This window comes from Pistacia vera, unplaced genomic scaffold, assembly GCF_008641045.1.
Source record: "Pistacia vera cultivar Batoury unplaced genomic scaffold, PisVer_v2 Contig14, whole genome shotgun sequence".
Lineage (NCBI taxonomy): Eukaryota > Viridiplantae > Streptophyta > Magnoliopsida > Sapindales > Anacardiaceae > Pistacia > Pistacia vera.
The window spans coordinates 672748-689760 of record NW_022195466.1 but is presented as its reverse complement, the minus strand read 5'-3'; the positions used below and the strand labels follow the sequence as shown (position 1 = coordinate 689760).

General features: G+C 35.1%; 1 long non-coding RNA gene and 2 pseudogenes across 2 annotated transcripts; all 3 read right to left on the bottom strand.

Moving 5' to 3' along the window:
• Positions 1-2037: 2037 nt before the first annotated feature.
• Positions 2038-8289, bottom strand: LOC116123035 (annotated as a pseudogene).
• A 985-nt stretch (positions 8290-9274) lies between these two features.
• Positions 9275-10092, bottom strand: LOC116123017. 2 transcript variants are annotated; one of them, XR_004126983.1, is made up of 2 exons: positions 9654-10092; positions 9275-9555 (listed from the first exon to the last, which is right to left on the bottom strand). It is a non-coding gene; the product is annotated as an uncharacterized LOC116123017 (long non-coding RNA). The 2 variants fall into 2 exon arrangements; XR_004126982.1 differs by having other exon boundaries at positions 9275-9547; positions 9654-10084.
• A 2518-nt stretch (positions 10093-12610) lies between these two features.
• Positions 12611-16478, bottom strand: LOC116123034 (annotated as a pseudogene).
• Between the last annotated feature and the right edge of the window lie 535 nt (positions 16479-17013).

Sequence of the window (17013 nt, the reverse complement as noted above, 5' to 3'; positions counted from 1 at the left end):
TTTTTCGAATCTGATTGTTAATTGATTCCTGTGGAACCATATCACGCTGATCACCGTTCACTAAACGAATGATAAACGACCACTCAAATATTTACCAGTTATTCAAACAACATGCAGATGTTCTGTTCCCAAAAAATTCTGAAGTCTGAGAAAAGTTATATTCCTGCCAGAAACTGCGTAAGACGACATGATTGTACATCTTGTGAAGAAGGAGGAAGAGATATAATGATAAGAGAGAAGCTAAACTTCTGGTTTTAAATTTTTAATGAAAGGCTTCAATGATGAACAAGGGAATGAGCACAATCAAGTAGTAAAAGCCCATCAGGATGCTTACCATCGACCAAAATGTTTCTTGACACAATTTTCGTGTGGTATCACAGTAAATTCTACCTAATTGTTGATGTTGTATAAGAGCACAAGCTGATCAGACCCCATAATTAATTTTTTAATTGAGATAAAATCTTCATGAGTCTGGAAATCAAAATTGGACACGCCAAGGTTTTTATTCTTTCACGCAAAATATTTGTTGGATTTTAAAAAAATTATTTCCAAATTGATGTAGTTTTCTGAGGTGAATGATACATGTTTGCCAAGGTTGTTTATTCTTCTCTATGAAATTTTGGTAGATTGGTTATGTCATCATACTTATCTACAGCCATTCTGAACAATTATTCTTTTGGTGTGGTGGAAAGCATATTTCAATGCAGACTTTTACAAGGATATTGGTAAGGCCCACTGTTTGTGTTCATCTTATCCTATTGTTCGAATTCATTCCTCCCCTGTGTCACTGAGGTTGAATAAATCTATTCAATATACTGTGGACAAGTCTACACATCCCTCACCTAATGTGGTCTGGCACATGCTAAATCAGCAAATGGGAAAGAAAATCAGTGTCGCATTCTTTAATACGCAAGTAGTATATTTGTAGCGCTGATTTTTTTCTTTTTTCATGCAGCAGACGAAAAACTCTGATATTCCTTACGATCATGGAAAGGAAGAATATGAACGTTGCATATTGCCCCACATAATTTGTCCACTGGATCTTGATCTGCATGTCCCAGCATGTGAGAGTCTTGATGCTTGGAAATCGATGGCAACCTCTTTTTTGGCATACTTGCTGGTATGCATGCCATTCGGCATGTCTCTTAAACAACTGACGATCAGTAAATGTCCAGGCCTTGATCTCCAGCTGCACCGGATGGAACTGGCTTCTTTTGAGTCTTTGGACTTCAATGGTTTGTCTTTCTGTCCTGCTCAATCCGAACTATTTTCCTATCACTCTTAAAAAATTGAAAACCATTAACTGCACAAATTCAGAATTAATACTCACAGTATGGATGGAACAAAAAGGTTGGTTCTGTACCCAAGAAATTCTCTAAGTCTCGAAGAAAAAAAGTTCAACACCTGCCGAAACTGCATAAGACGGCTTGTGAGAGATGCAGGAGGCCAGTTTCATATGGCTTTTAATGAAGGCTTGATGATGAACAAGGGAATGATCATCATCAATAGTAAAACCCTCCAGGATGCTAAAAACGGAACCAAAGAAGATCCTGGGCACTTGTGGGTGATGTTTTAACACAATTGTCCTAGCTCTACTTGATATGCTTATATATACTAAACCATTCTCAACCCCGCACAAGCCACCCCCATAGACTTTTTATACTTACAAGTTTACAACCCCCATTAGGTCCCTGGAAGATGGACCAACCCCATTTGTCTAGTCTTTCACGTGAATGATTTCTTCAGGGGTTTGGTGATGATGAATGTGATCTCCATTGCCAAGTGTTTGTCATATTTGCTGAAAGTTTGACTGGCTTGAATCTTTTGGGACACTGTGTATATGATAAGGTTGAGATATATATATGCCATTAATATATTGTTATTACTTGGAAATTATTGACAGAAACAAATTAAAGATAAAATTACCAATTCCAATAAGAGATTTACCAACTATGCTAAATCCTAATCCCCTATTTAAATCAGGCTTTTCTTCTTTTCCTTTCCTGGTAAAACAATGGAAATGCTCAAACTATGAAGCTATATATAATCATAATGAACTGAATTAATTAGTGATCTTGAAGTATTGGGAAGGGGTGAGCCATTAAGGAAGTGGGAGACGAGTGAAAGTGCTCTCTTGGGCTGGAACTTGGCACCTGATGCCCAGCTCCTCTCACTGTGGCAATGTCAAATCTCCCTTGTACACTTGTGTATATCCACCAACCGGTCAACACAAACACAACATTGAATTAAATCATAATTATTAACAAAAAAAAAAAAAAAAATTCTTAAGTAAGAATGTCAGCCAAATCGCGGATTGGGTATCCGTCAGTTTAACTGAACGAGTCAAGTTGAACCCAATCCCCCTCTAATTGCGTGAATGCGGTTGTACCAAACAGTTGGATCCGGTAGTGATAATAAAACCCAACCTGTTTATCTGTTTTTAAATAAGATACATTCCAAAAACAGAAATGACTCTCAAAAGTTCGATATTGTCATCTCCATATCAATGTCATATCTCATATGTTTATAGTAGGTTTTTAATGTCTACGCATTAGATGTGTATGTGTTACATATTGGGTAACCCTCGATCAACCTTCAAAACTCAACCCAATTCGACCCATAAAGCCCAACTCAACCCAACCCAGTCCTTTTGGGTTGGGTTTTGCCACAGAAATTTAGAAAGGAGGAAATGGAGGTAAAATTACCTCGCCACCATGAAACCAAGCATGCCATGGAGTTTTATAGGAAGGTTCATCGTGTTAATAGACATCTGGTTGAAGTAACTGGCACTCTTCCATCTGTGTCACCACTGCAAAATTTCGATCATAGAAGAGTCGTCAAAATTAAGATAGAATGAATGTACATATAAAAAGAGGGTGAGTAATGAATAATTCTATTTTCTATCATATGGTACTGCAGTAATCCTCAACCCATATGGCAATAATCATATTTTATGTTCTGAAATTGACTTTGATCCATTACCCTTTTAATGATGAACACAAATGAGGGACCTATACATGCACGTTTTCCACAAAAGTAAAGTGCGAGAGATGAAATCATGAAAGCTCGGGTCCAATTGTTTTCATAGCAAAGCTAGCCTTAGCCTTTATTATCATTATCCCATCCACTGAACAACAAATGATTATCCTCTGGAATCCGATAGAGAAATTTAACTAAAATTAATGGTTTTAATTTACCTGAATATCCAGACTCGAAGCCCGTTTGACATGAACTCTTGTAGAAGAGGAGTAACGTTTGAAGGCTATCATTCCAATTTTGAGATGTCACTGCATGGCTCCCGTCATGGCCAAGTTTTGTGACGTTTGCATGCATAGCTTCTTGAACATCGGGCCTATTTAGATAAGCATACACATAGTAATCGCTGCATGGATCGAAATTCATGATCTGCACACAACCCAATTAATCAATCAATTTCTTGTTTCAGAATTGTTTGATTGGAAACTTTTAGCGGATGTAACTTACTGAGGCCCTCTTGGGTGGGCAGTGAGATTGGAATGAACGCATAGGTGCATAGTGTTGTATATGTCCAGATAGTAAATGTTCTGGTTAACAACTTGAGTGGCTGCATCGCAGTCATCGGATTGATTTGAGCATTGATGAAAAATCACAGGATTTTTGGATTTGATCTGCAACTTCATCACGAAATTAGAGCATGATTTTTGAAGTACTCATCCATTCCTCTAACATCTTTTCATCATTGATCACAGCATTCCCAATCTGCTATATTTGATTAATTTGTTATTGAGAAAGAAAATTAAGTTTCCGTCATCTTGGAATCAAAATGGATTCAACAAAACGTTTCCCGAACAGGAACTAAGGGTGTGAATGTGGGGACTTGCTAGCTGGACCAAGAGGACCCCATAGCAGCCTGGTTTACTTTATACAACCCAAATTAACTTTGATGTATAAAGATCAATAATTATGCTTTGCATCTATACTGTTAATCATGAGAAAAAAGTGTAAATGTTTAAATCGAATTAATGTTATTTCACTTCAAGTACACCTATCTATTAGAGGCTTTGTCTTTAATATGTATGGCTTTAATATGCATAGAGAAGTCACACCAACTGATATAATGAAGCAACATAGTTAATTTGCTATTTTTTTTAAGTATTAACGCAATATGAGCGTCAATTATATCAAATTACTATTTACAAATAGAAATAAGAGAAGATTTGAATAAAAGAGTAAATGCAGCCCAAAAGAAAAATTAAAAGCTGCTCACATGGGGGGCCATCATCCAAATTCTAAGCATCAATCATTCAACTCTTTGAAAAGAAGCAAACAAAGAAAAGAAAAGGGTATCTAACAACATAACCTTATGTGCCATAGAGTACTCCAAGTTTCCAATTTTATTGAATTGATTGACTGTCGGTGTGATGTGTGTGAGAGAGAAATGAAAGAAGAAAGAAGAGAAAGATCGATACCATAATTCCTTTAGGTTGATGATGGTCTGTTTGTTTCTTGTTATGGGAGAGAATAGTATGTGCAGTTGAGTACATAATGCCCGGCATAGCTCTCACCAGCTTATAAAAATCTCTGTCTTTATATTCAGGAAATCTCTCCAGCCAATTCACCAAGAACACATAACTATCTTCAGCTGTTTTCCTATCTCCACTCTCATTGTAATCTGAGTTGTATTAGAGTACGAAAACCCTACCCCAGCTGGTGACCAAGAAAACAACATTTGCAGCTTCACCCAAAAAATAATTAAAAAAGTTAATAAGTAAATGTACTTGGAATATACATTATTATCAGTATAAAAGATAAAAAATATATACCATTGTTCCATGAGTATAAATTTTTTCAGTGTTTTTCCATCACTGTGGACTCTAAATGGTCCAAGTTCTTGCATTGCTCCATAGGCAAGAGAAGAGCAACCAGGACCTGATACACATAAAAATTAAGCTACATCAGTGTCAAATAATAAAGAAGATTAGTCACCAGAGTAACATGTTCCAGATTCCTATTTAATTTTATGTTATGTGTTTCACAAAACCCATATTATATATTAAGTGTGACAGCATGCAAAGTTCCCTTTCCCAATGAAAGTTAAATAAACATATGGGTAAGTTGATCTGAATTCTTATTTATTGTGTTGCCTTCAAGGTAATCTCTTTCTCTGTCCGATAGTTTTTAAATAGCGGTGGTGACGGCATGCACTCCAGCAAATCCTCCATGGAGTGAAGCCAGGATTTGAACTCAGGCACATATGCACCACTTGTGGAAGAAATCAGAAACGTGGGCTTGAATTATATATAATTATATACAAAAAGAGAAAAGTAAGACAGCCAACATCATAATAAAATAAAATAATTAAAACTAGGCTAGATATTAATATCAACATCATCTAAAAAAATGATAATATTTCCTACCTAATAGAACAAGGAGTAATCATGCAATTTTGTTGCAGGTTAGATGGGATTTGAGAAGAGAGAGAAAAGACTACTGACTTTCACAACTTTTAGCAAATAATATATCATTCACATTGATATGATAATGTCAAATATACTTCAAGAAATAAGAAAGAACAAAATGGACAGTCTGTTTCTTACCTCCATTGAGCCAAAGAAGAAGAGAAAGGACTCCTTGATTTCTGAGCTTCAGCAAAGTAATAATAAAGAGCACACCAGCAGATTTATCACAGTAACTAACCACCATACTGAGAAAACTTAACCTGAGTTTGTCCAGGCAATCTGTCAATTCTATCTTTCTCTTTAAGACCCTCTTGAGGATGAACTTTGGAAGCTCTCTTCACATGGTGAATTCCCGCAAAGAGACTCGTATCAATCCCGAATTCTCCTCAACTTAACGTTGTAGAAATGGCCAAGTTTCTCTGCCTGTTTCTTGCATGACTCTCCCTACCAGAAACAACACAACGAAAGTAAACTACTGAAAAGTCTCTTCTCCATTGTGTTAATTTGATCCTTTCTCTTGCTTTATCTTCAGTATAAATAGAAGAAAAAAAGAATAGAATAATTGAAGTTGGATCCAAAAACTACTGTTTATAAGGAATCGTAAACGAATGATTGTTTTAAATGGAGAAGTTTCAACAACCAAGAAGGCTAGCCGGAAGGGAAACTTGAAAAATATAATATAAATAATAAATAAATAAATTAATATAAATCTGATCCAAACACTTTTCTTTTATTCACCAATCATGTTCATCCATGTGAGAAGAATTTTGATACAGTGGTTGGTCAACTATCACACATGCAGTGTTCATAAATTTTTATTAACATAGGGAGCTCGCACTATTAGACATCCCCAATTATGGAAGATTATTAATGGATTAATTATAATAATCTATTACTATTAACTTAGATATTGTCTAAAATAGGTGATTTACATATTCTTCTTCTAATTCGGTGATTTTTTAATCTATATACTGTATTTAATTTAGAGTCTAGTCAACAATTATAATTAATTATCTAGACAAGTTCTGTAATTTATTATCCATCATGCAATTTAATATTAAGATGAGAAAATGTATAAATTGAATTGAAAGTTATTATTGGATAACAGTATGTATCTGAAAATTAGATTTTAAATTAAAAAAAAAACATATTTCTTTATCTGTTTTATAGTATTTAATTAACCAAGAGAGTTGTATTTAAATGTAAAGATTTGGATGAAAAAATTACAACATAATAGTAGTATGATTTATACAAAAGATTTTGAAGGATATGCATAAATAGATCTTTGAAAATAAAATTTTCATTGAATTAAACTCTTGTGATTATCTTTAGTATCTAAACAAAGTGTTTAAATATATCTCTTAGATTTCGTAATATTTTTAGTTTTGATTTATCTCAACAAACATTTTTATTTAAAATGAAATTATTTAATCTCTTTTGATAAACGGTATCCAAAACTAGAGAGGAGTAAGTCCAACCACAATTATATCATAACAAAATACCAAATTGACGATGTGCGATATGGGATAAATATAACTTCTAATACATAACGATGTGGGATGTGAGATAAATACAACCTTTAACACCCTCTCTCGTGCTCCTACCAAATTGCGATGTACGATGTATGTGACATAAATACAATTTCTAACACATGGGTGATGTCGTGCACAACTAAGGCTGACACCAGATAACAAGTCTTGGTAGAACTCACCCCTAAAGCTAAATTGAGGAAGGAGAGCTAATCACTAATATATCATAACAACTTATCAAATGGCGATGTGAACAAATATAATTTCTGACACTTTTTATTATTTATTATTTTTAATCATATTATATGATTTTGACCTCAATATGACAAAGCACAAGCAATTCCTTGTTCTTGTGATGCAATCATTGAAATGGGGCAATTTTGAAAGTGAAAAATAAAATAAATAAATAAAAACTAGTAGGAAAGTGGGCAAAATTCGAAAGGATTAGATTAAAAATAATTGAAGAGGATGGTGGGTGAGGAATCCTTTTGTTCTTTGATTTGGAAATATATATTAATTGGAACTTCTCAAGATCCGTTTTTCTGTTCTTTTCAAAGTTTTAACAGAATGAATGAGAGAAACAAAAGCAGCCTTGTCTTTTTATCTGGTTATTGTGTCAATTTAACGTCATTCAGTGAATCTTTGAAGATAGAAAAAGATCATTCTGTCATTTTTGGTGTTGAAGATGATTCAAATTTACCGAATTTGGCCTTATTTAGTACCCTAAATCTTAGAGAGTTAGAGATTTGGGATTGTCCAAATCTTAAGCTCTTACCTGAGGGCTTGTTCAACCTCAAGAATCTTGAGCTACTGTCATTGAGTAATTGCTTTAGTCTTGTGTGTTTCCCAGAAGAAGGGTTGCCCAGTACCAGCCTGAAATCGCTTTTAATTTTTTCATGTTACAGTCTGAAGTCTCTTCCCAATTATTTAGATGAGTTCAGATCGCTTCACACTTTAAGTCTTTTCGTTTGTCCTCGTCTTGTGTCCTTTCCAGGAGGATGTTTGCTCCCAAATTTGGAAACGATATATGTAGCTGATTGTGAAAGACTTATTCATGTTTGTAAGTGGCGGCTGAATGGACTCAAGCATCTTAAAAGAAAAATCATTATATGGGGATGCCCACGGACTAAAAACTGTGTATGAAGATTAGGACAACTTTGATATAGTCATACACTAAGATTAATTAGTTTGCTTCTTGTTTTTATTCAGCTTTCTGGATGATCTGTTTTAAAAAACCGGATCAGACCGACCGGTCCAACCAGTTAGACCAGGAACCAGTCATGTGTCCGATTCGAGTCAACCCCAAAACCGTTATTATACATTGAGCCGCTTTAAACCGTTTCAAAATTGGATAATATCAGTGAGTCGCCAGTCCAATCGGACCGGTGGATAAACCGGTCCAAATATTAAAAATCCCTAATATGCGACGCGACGCAGCCCCTTCTCATCTTCTTCTCTTTTAGTCTTTCTCAGTTTTTCTTACGAAAATTTCTCAGCAAACACTCTGTTCTCTCTGAAAATTTATCAACTTCATCTCTGTTGTTTGTTCTCTGCGAAAATTATCACAGTTTCAGCTCTGTCTTCTGTTCTCTCTGAAATCCCACCCAAATCGCATCTGAACTATCTGAAATCAACGACGACGTCTTCATCCCTTGCTAGAAATCGACGACGTCTTCCTCCCTCGCCGAAAATCGACGACGACAGCTCGGTTTCTTCTTGGAAATCGACAGGATCAAAATTTAATATTGAAAGTTTAGCTAACGTTTTAATTTGAACTTTTAATCATGTTGGACAATAATTAAATTGTTATTGTCTTATTAAAAAATAGAAACCTAAAAAAAAAAAAAAAGTATTTTTAAAAATGTGTTGATGTCATCATGATGTGTGATGATGTTATCGATCCAACCGACGGTCCAACCGGTTGGATCGGTTGAACCGTGAACCGGCCATCAAAACGGGTTGCTCTCTGGTCCGGTTTTTAAAACAATGGTTATAATATACGTTTATTTCTTGAATTTTTACTTTGTTATCAAAGGTTGATTCTGTATATTTTTAAGGTTTAATTTCTTTTTAAAGCTTAAAATTTTGTACATTACTTTGAACTCAAACACAACATAATCCAGCAATAGATGTTCTATACATGTTTTGAAGTACTATTTCTATACATGTTTTTATTCTTAACATTTTTCTAATATTCATTATTATATCTATGTGTTTAGAGTAAATTGAAAGAGATGCATTGGGTGAAGATAACCATTAGGAAAAAAGAATATGTATGTTGAATCTGCAGCACGCGAGCTTGAATGCTTGGAAATCAATAGAAATTCGTTTTTGGCATGCTTGCTGGAAATTGGAATACAAACCATTTGATACTGCTCTTAAACAACTGACGATCAGTATATTGATCTAATATATATTAAGCTTTCACCTACAAGTTTAAACTTTTAGGTGGGATGGCAACTCAACACTGTAAATGTCCAGGTTTTGATCTCCAGCTTAACCTGATGAAACTCACTTCTCTTGAATCTTTAGAATTCAATGGTTGTTTCTTTCTCTCTTGCTCAATCCGAGACTATCTTCCTATAACACTTAAAAAATTGAAGATCATTAATTGTATAAATTCAGAATTAGTGATCACGGTATTGATGAAAATTCTCAAGTTTCAGAAAAAAGAAGTTTCATATACCTGCCAGAAACTGCATAAGACCGCTTGTGAGAGATGCAGGAGGCCAGTTTGACGATGAGGTTTAATGAAAGGCTTGATTAATGAACAAGGGAAGGATCATAATCAAGTAGTAAAAGCCCTCAAGGATGCTAAAAATGGAACCAAAAAACACCCTGGGCAACATTGTGGGTGATGTTTAACACAATAATCCTAGCCACTGCTTGATATGTTTATATATATCCATGACAAATCAATCTCAATCTCAGCACAATTCAACCCCCATATAAATTTTTGTATAAATACATCCAGCACACCATACAACCCCCCATATATCTTTACACGTTTGTTTGAATAATCAAGAACTGGACCACCCCTAGGTTGTCTAGTCTTTCACGTTATAAATTGTATTTCTTTGTGTTGGAAAAATATTTTTACACGTTTGTTTGAATAATCAAAGGTAATCTCCAAATTAGTACAAGGTTTGTCATGTTACTGTTGCACTAAACAAGTTGGACTGCCTTGAAGTTTTGGGACACCTGTGTTATTATGATAAGGTTGAAATATTGACATTAATCAAAAAGAAGAATAAAATCACCAATTCCAATAAGTAATTTATCAACTATGCTAAATCCTAATCTCTATTTTAAACAGGCTTTTCTTTTCTTTCCTGGTAAAACAATGGAAATGCTGAAAGAATATGAAGCTATATATAATGTGTCATAAAGAAAGTAAATTATTAAGTGTATCTTGAAGTGTTGGCAAGAGGTGAGCCATTAAGGAAGTGGGAGACGAGTGAAAGAGCTCTCTTGGGTGGTAGCTTGGCAACTTATGTTAGGTAAGTTGACCAGCGCTGGTCCATGGCTACTAACTTGATAGGGACTTGGGCCAGCTGCTGCTTCCACGGCTGCTAGCTTGATAAGGACTTGTGTGCTCGAAACTTTTCATCTGTCTTCTTCATGGTTTTCTGAATCTGATTGTTAATTGATTCCTGTGGAACCATATCACGCTGATTCACGTTCACTAAACGAATGATAAACGACCACTCAAAATTTATACCAGTATTCAACAACATGCAGATTGTTCTGTTCCAAGAAAATTCTGAAGTCTGAGAAAAGTTATATTCTGCCAGAAACTGCGTAGACGACATGATATGTACACTGTGAGAGAAGGAGGAAGAGATATAAATGATAAGAGAGAAGCTAAACTTCTGGTTTTAAATTTTAATGAAAGGCTTCAATGATGAACAAGGGATGAGCACAATCAAGTAGTAAAGCCATCAGGATGCTTACCATCGAACCAAAATGATCTTGACAACATTTCAGTGTTGGTATATCACAGTAATATTACCTAATTGTGATGTTTAGATAAGAGCACAAGCTGATCAGACCCCATAATTATATTTTAATTGAGATAAAATCATTCATGAGATCTGGAAATCAAAATTGGACACGCCAAGGTTTTTTTTCTTTCACGCAAAATATTTGGTGGATTTTAAAAAAATTCCAAATTGATGTAGTTTTCTGAGGTGAATGATACATGTTTGCCAAGGTTGGTTATCTTCTTCATATGAAATTTGGTAGATTGGTTATGTCATCAACTTATCTACAGCCATCTGAACAATTATTCTTTGGTGTGTGGAAAGCATATTTCAATGCAGACTTTTACAAGGATATTGGTAATGCCACTTTTGTGTTCATTCTATTCCTATTGTCGAATCATACTCCCTGTGTCACTGAGGTGTGAATAGAATCTATTCAATATACTGTGGACAAGTCTACAACATACCTCACCTAACTGTGGTCTGTGGCACATGCTAAAACAGCAAATTGGGAAAGAAAAATCAGTGTCGCATTCTTTAATACGCAAGTAGGTATATTTGTAGCGCTGAATTTTTTTTTTTTTCATGCAGCAGGACGAAAAACTCTGATATCCTACGATCATGGAAGAGGAGAATATGAACGTTGATATTGCCCACATAATTTGACATGTCTTGATCTGCATGTCCCAGCATGTGAGAGTCTTGAATGCTTGGAAATCGATGGCAACTCTTTTTGGCATACTGCTGAGTTGCATGCCATTCGGCAATGCTCTTAAACAACTGACGATCAGTAAAGTCCAGGCCTTGATCTCCAGCTGCACTGAGGACTGGCTTCTTTTTGAGTCTTTGACTTCAATGGTTGTTTCTTTGTCTGCTCAATCCGAGACTATTTTCCTATACTCTTAAAAAATTGAAAACCATTAACTGCACAAAATCAGAATTAATACTCACAGATGGATGGAACAAAAAGGTTGGTTCTGTACCCAAAAAAATCTCTAAGTCTCAGAAGAAAAAAAGTTCAACACCTGCCAGAAACTGCAAAGACGGCTGTGAGAGATGCAGGGGCCAGTTTCATGAGGCTTTTAAGGAAGGCTTGATTGATGAACAAGGGAATGATCATCATCAAGTAGTAAAAACCCTCCAGGATGCTAAAAACGGAACACAAAGAAGATCCTGGGCAACATTGTGGGTGATGTTTTAACAACAATTGTCCTAGCTCTACTTGAATAGCTTATATTACTAAACCAGTTCAACCCCCGCACAAGCCAACCCCATAGACTTTTTTATCATTACAAGTTTACAACCCCCATTAAGGTCCCTGGAAATCAGGAATTGGACCAACCCAGGTTGTCTAGTCTTTCACGTGAATGATTCTTCAGGGGTTTGGTGGATGATGAAATGTGATCTCCAAGTTCCAAGTGTTTATATTTGCTGAAAGTTGATGGCTGAATCTTTTGGGACACTGTGTTAATGATAAGGTGAGAGATATATATGCCATTAATATATGTTATTACTTGGAAATTATTGACAGAACAAATTAAGAGATAAATAAAATACCAATCAATAAGAGATTTACCAACTATGCTACTCTAATCCCCTATTTAAATAGGCTTTCTTCTTTTCCTGTCCTGTAAAAATGGAAATGCTCAAACATATGAAGCTATATATATTCATAATGAAGCTGAATTAATGTGTATCTTGAAGTATTGGGAAGGGGTGAGCCATTAAGGAAGTGGGAGACGAGTGAAAGTGCTCTCTTGGGCTGGAAGTTGGCACCTGATGCCCAGCTCCTCTCACTGTGGCAAATCAATATCCCTTGTACACTTGTGTATATCCACCAACCTGTCAACACAAAACAACATGAATGAGATATAAATTATTAACCAAAAAAAAAAAAAATTCTTAATAAGAATGTCAAGCCAAATCGCGGATTGGGTATCCGTCAGTTTGAACTGAACAGTCAAGTTGAACCCAATCCGCCCTCTAATTGCGTGATGCGGGTTTACCAAACAGTTTTGGATCGGTAGTGGATATAAAAACCCAACCTTTTATCTTTTTTAAAATAAGATACATTTCCAAAAACTAGAATGAACTCTCAAAAGTTAGATTATTGTCATCTCCATATTCAATGTCATATCTCATATGTTATAGTAGGTTTTAATGTCTACGCATTAGATGTGAATGTTACATATTGGGTAACCCTCGATCAACCTTCAAAACTCAACCCAATTGGACCCATAAAGCCCAACTCAACCCAACCCAGTCCATTTGGGTTGGGTTGCCACAGAAATTAGAAAGGATTAAGGAAATGGAGGTAAAATTTACCTCGCCACCATGAAACCAAGCATGCCATGGAGTTTTGATAGGAAGGTCATCGTGTTATAAGACATCTGGGTTGAAGTAACTGGCACTCTTCCATCTGTGTCACCACTGCAAAATTTCGACATAGGAAAGATTCGTCAAAAATAAGATAGAATGAATGTACATATAAAAAGAGGGTGAGTAATGAATATTCTATTTCTATCATGGTAGCTGCAGTAAAGTCCTCAACCCAATGGCAATAATCAATATTTATGTTCTGAAATTGACTTTGATCCATTACACTTTTAATGATGAACAGCAAATGAGGGACCTATACATGCACGTTTCCACAAAAGTGAGAGTGCAGAGAGATGAAATCTATGAAAAGCTCGGGGCCAATGTGTTTCATAGCAAGTAGCCTTTGCCTTTATTATCATTATCCCAATACTGACAAACAAATGATATATCCTCTGGAATCCGATAGAGAAATTTAACTAAATTAATGGTTTTAATTTACCTGAATATCCAGACTCGAAGCCCGTTTGACATGACTCTTTTAGAAGAGGAGTAACTGTTGAAGGGCTATCATTCCAATTTTGAAGGATGTCACTGCATGGCTCCCAGTCATGGCCAGTTTTGTGACGTTTGCATGCATAGCTTCTTGAACATCGGGCCTATTTAGATAAGCATACACATAGTAATCGCTGCAGGATCGAAATTCATGATCTGCACACAACCCAATTAATCAATCAATTTCTTGAGTTCAGAATTGTTTGATTGGAAACTTTTAGTGAGTTAACTTACTGAGGCCCTCTTGGGGTGGGCAGTGAGATTGGAATGAACGCATAAGGGGCATAGATGTGTATATGTCCAGATAGTAATGTTCTGGTTAACAACTTGAGTGGCTGCATCGCAGTCATCGGATTGATTTGAGGCATTGGATGAAAAATCACAGGATTTTTGGATTTGTCTGAACTTCATACGAATTAGAGCATGATTTTTGAAGTACTCATACATTCCTCTAACATCCGTTTCATCATTGATCACAGCATTCCCAATCTGCATATATTGATTAATTTGTTATTGAGAAAGAAAATTAAGTTTCCGTCATTGGAATCAAAATGGATTCAACAAAACTGTTTCCCGAACAGGGAACTAAGTGTGTGAATGTGGGGACTTGCTAGCTGGACCAAAGAGGACCCCATAGCAGCCGGTTTACTTTATACAACCCAATTAACTTTGATGTATAAAGATCAAATAGATTATGCTTTGCATCTACATGTTAATCATGAGAAAAAAGTGTAAAATGTTTAAATCGAATTAATGGTATTTCACTTCAAGATACACCATATCTAGTAAGCAGGCTTTGGCTTTAATATGTATGGCTTTATAGCATAGAGAGTCACACCAAGCTAATAATGAAGCAAACATAGTTAATATTGCTAGTTTTAAGTTTAACGCAATATGAGCGTCATTATATCAATACTATTTACAAATAGAAAATAAATGAGAATTGAAAAAAGAGTAAATGCAGAAAGAAAATAAAAGCTAGCTCACAGGGGGGCAATCATCCAATTCTAAGCATCACATTCAACTCTTTGAAAAGAAGCAAAAGAAAAGAAAAGGTATCTAGCAAACATAACCTTATGTGCCATAGAGTACTCCAAGTTTCCAATTATTGAATTGATTGACTGTCGGTGTGATGTGTGTGAGAGAGAAATGGAAGAAGAAGAAGAAGAAGAAGAAAGTCGATACCATAATTCCTTGAGGTTGATGAGGTCTGTTTGTCCTTCTTGTTATGGGAGAGAATAGTATGTGCAAGTTTAGGTACATAATGCCCGGCATAGCTCTCACCAGATATAAAAATCTCTGTCTTATATTCAGGAAATCTCTCCAGCCAATTCACCAAGAACAAATAACTATCTTCAGCTGTTCTATCTCCACTTCATTGGAATCTGAAGTTGTATAGAGTACGAAAACCCTACCCAGCTGGTGACTCAAGAAACAAAACTTGCCGCTTCACCCAAAAAATAAATAAATAAAAAGTTAATAAAGTAAATGTACTGGAATATACAAATATACGAATATAAAGAAAAAAAAGAATATATCCATTGTTCCATGAGAAATTTTGTACAGTGTTTTGTCCATCACTGTGGACTCTAAATGGTCCAAGTTCTTGCATTGCTCCATAGCAAGAGAAGAGCAACCAGGACCTGAAAATACACATAAAAATTAAGCTACATCAGTGTCAAATAATTAAAGAAGAGTAGTCACCAGAAGAACATGTTCCAGAATCTATTTTATTTTATGTATGTGTTTCACAAAACCATATTATATATTAGTGTGACGATGAAGAGTTCCCTTTCCCAATGAAAGTTAAATAAACATATGGGTAAGTTGATCTGAATTTTTATTTATTGTGTGCCTCAATGTAATTCTTTCTCTGTCCGATAGTTTTTAAATAGCGGTGGTGACTGCATGCACTCCAGCAAATTCCATGGGAGTGAAGCCAGGGATTTGAAACTCAGGCACATATGCACCACTTGTGGAGAAGAAATCAGAAACGTGCTTGAATTTAATATAATTATATACAAAAGAGAAAAGATAAGACAGCCAAATCATAATAAAATAAAATAATTAAACTAGGCTAGAATATTAATTCAACATCATCTAAAAAAATGATTAATATTTCCTACCTAATAGAACAAGGAGTAATCATGCAATTTGTTTGCAGGTTAGATGGGAATTTGAGAAGAGAGAGAAGAAGACTACTGACTTTCACAACTTTTAGCAAATAATATTATCATTCACATTGATGATGTAATGTCAAATAATAATCAAGAAATAAGAAAGAAACAAAAATGGACAGTCTGTTTTACCTCCATTGAGCCAAAGAAGAGAGGAAATGACTCCTTAGATTTCTGAGCTTCAGAAAGTAATAATAAAGAGCACGACCAGCAGATTTATCAACAGTAACAACCACCATACTGAGAAAACTTAACTGAGGTTGTCCAGGCAATCTGTCAATTCTATCTTCTCTTTAAGACCCTCTGAGGATTAACTTTGGAAGCTCTCTTCACATGGTGAATTCCCCAAGAGACTCGTCTAAATCCCAGAATCTCCTTCAACTTAACGTTGTAGAAAGGCCAAGTTCCTTGCCTTTTGCAATGACTCTCGCCTACCAGAAACAACAACGAGAAGTAAACTACTGAAAAGTCTCTCTCCATTGTGTTAATTTGATTCTTTCTCTTGCTTTATCTTCAGTATAAATAGAAGAAAAAAAGAATAGATATGAAGTTGGATCCAAAAACTAGCTGTTTAAAGGAATCGTAAACGAATGATTGTTTTAAATGGAGAAGTTTCAACAACCAAGAAGGAGCCAGGAAGGGAAACTTGAAAAATATATATAAATAATAAATAAATAAATATATAATAATCTGATCCAACACTTTTTTTTATTCCCAATCATGTTCATCCAGTGAGAAGAATTTTGATACAGTGGTTTGGTCAACTATACACAGCAGTGTTCATAAATTTTATTAACATAGGGAGCTCGACATATTAGACATACCCAAATTATGGAAGATTATTAATGGATTAATTATAAATAACTATACTAATTAAGCTAGATATTTCTAAAATAGGTGATTTACATATTCTTCTTCTAATTCGGTGATTTTTTAATCTATATACTGTTATTGTTAATTATTCGAGCTCTTAGTCAACAATTATAATATTATCTCTAGACAAGTTCTGTAATTT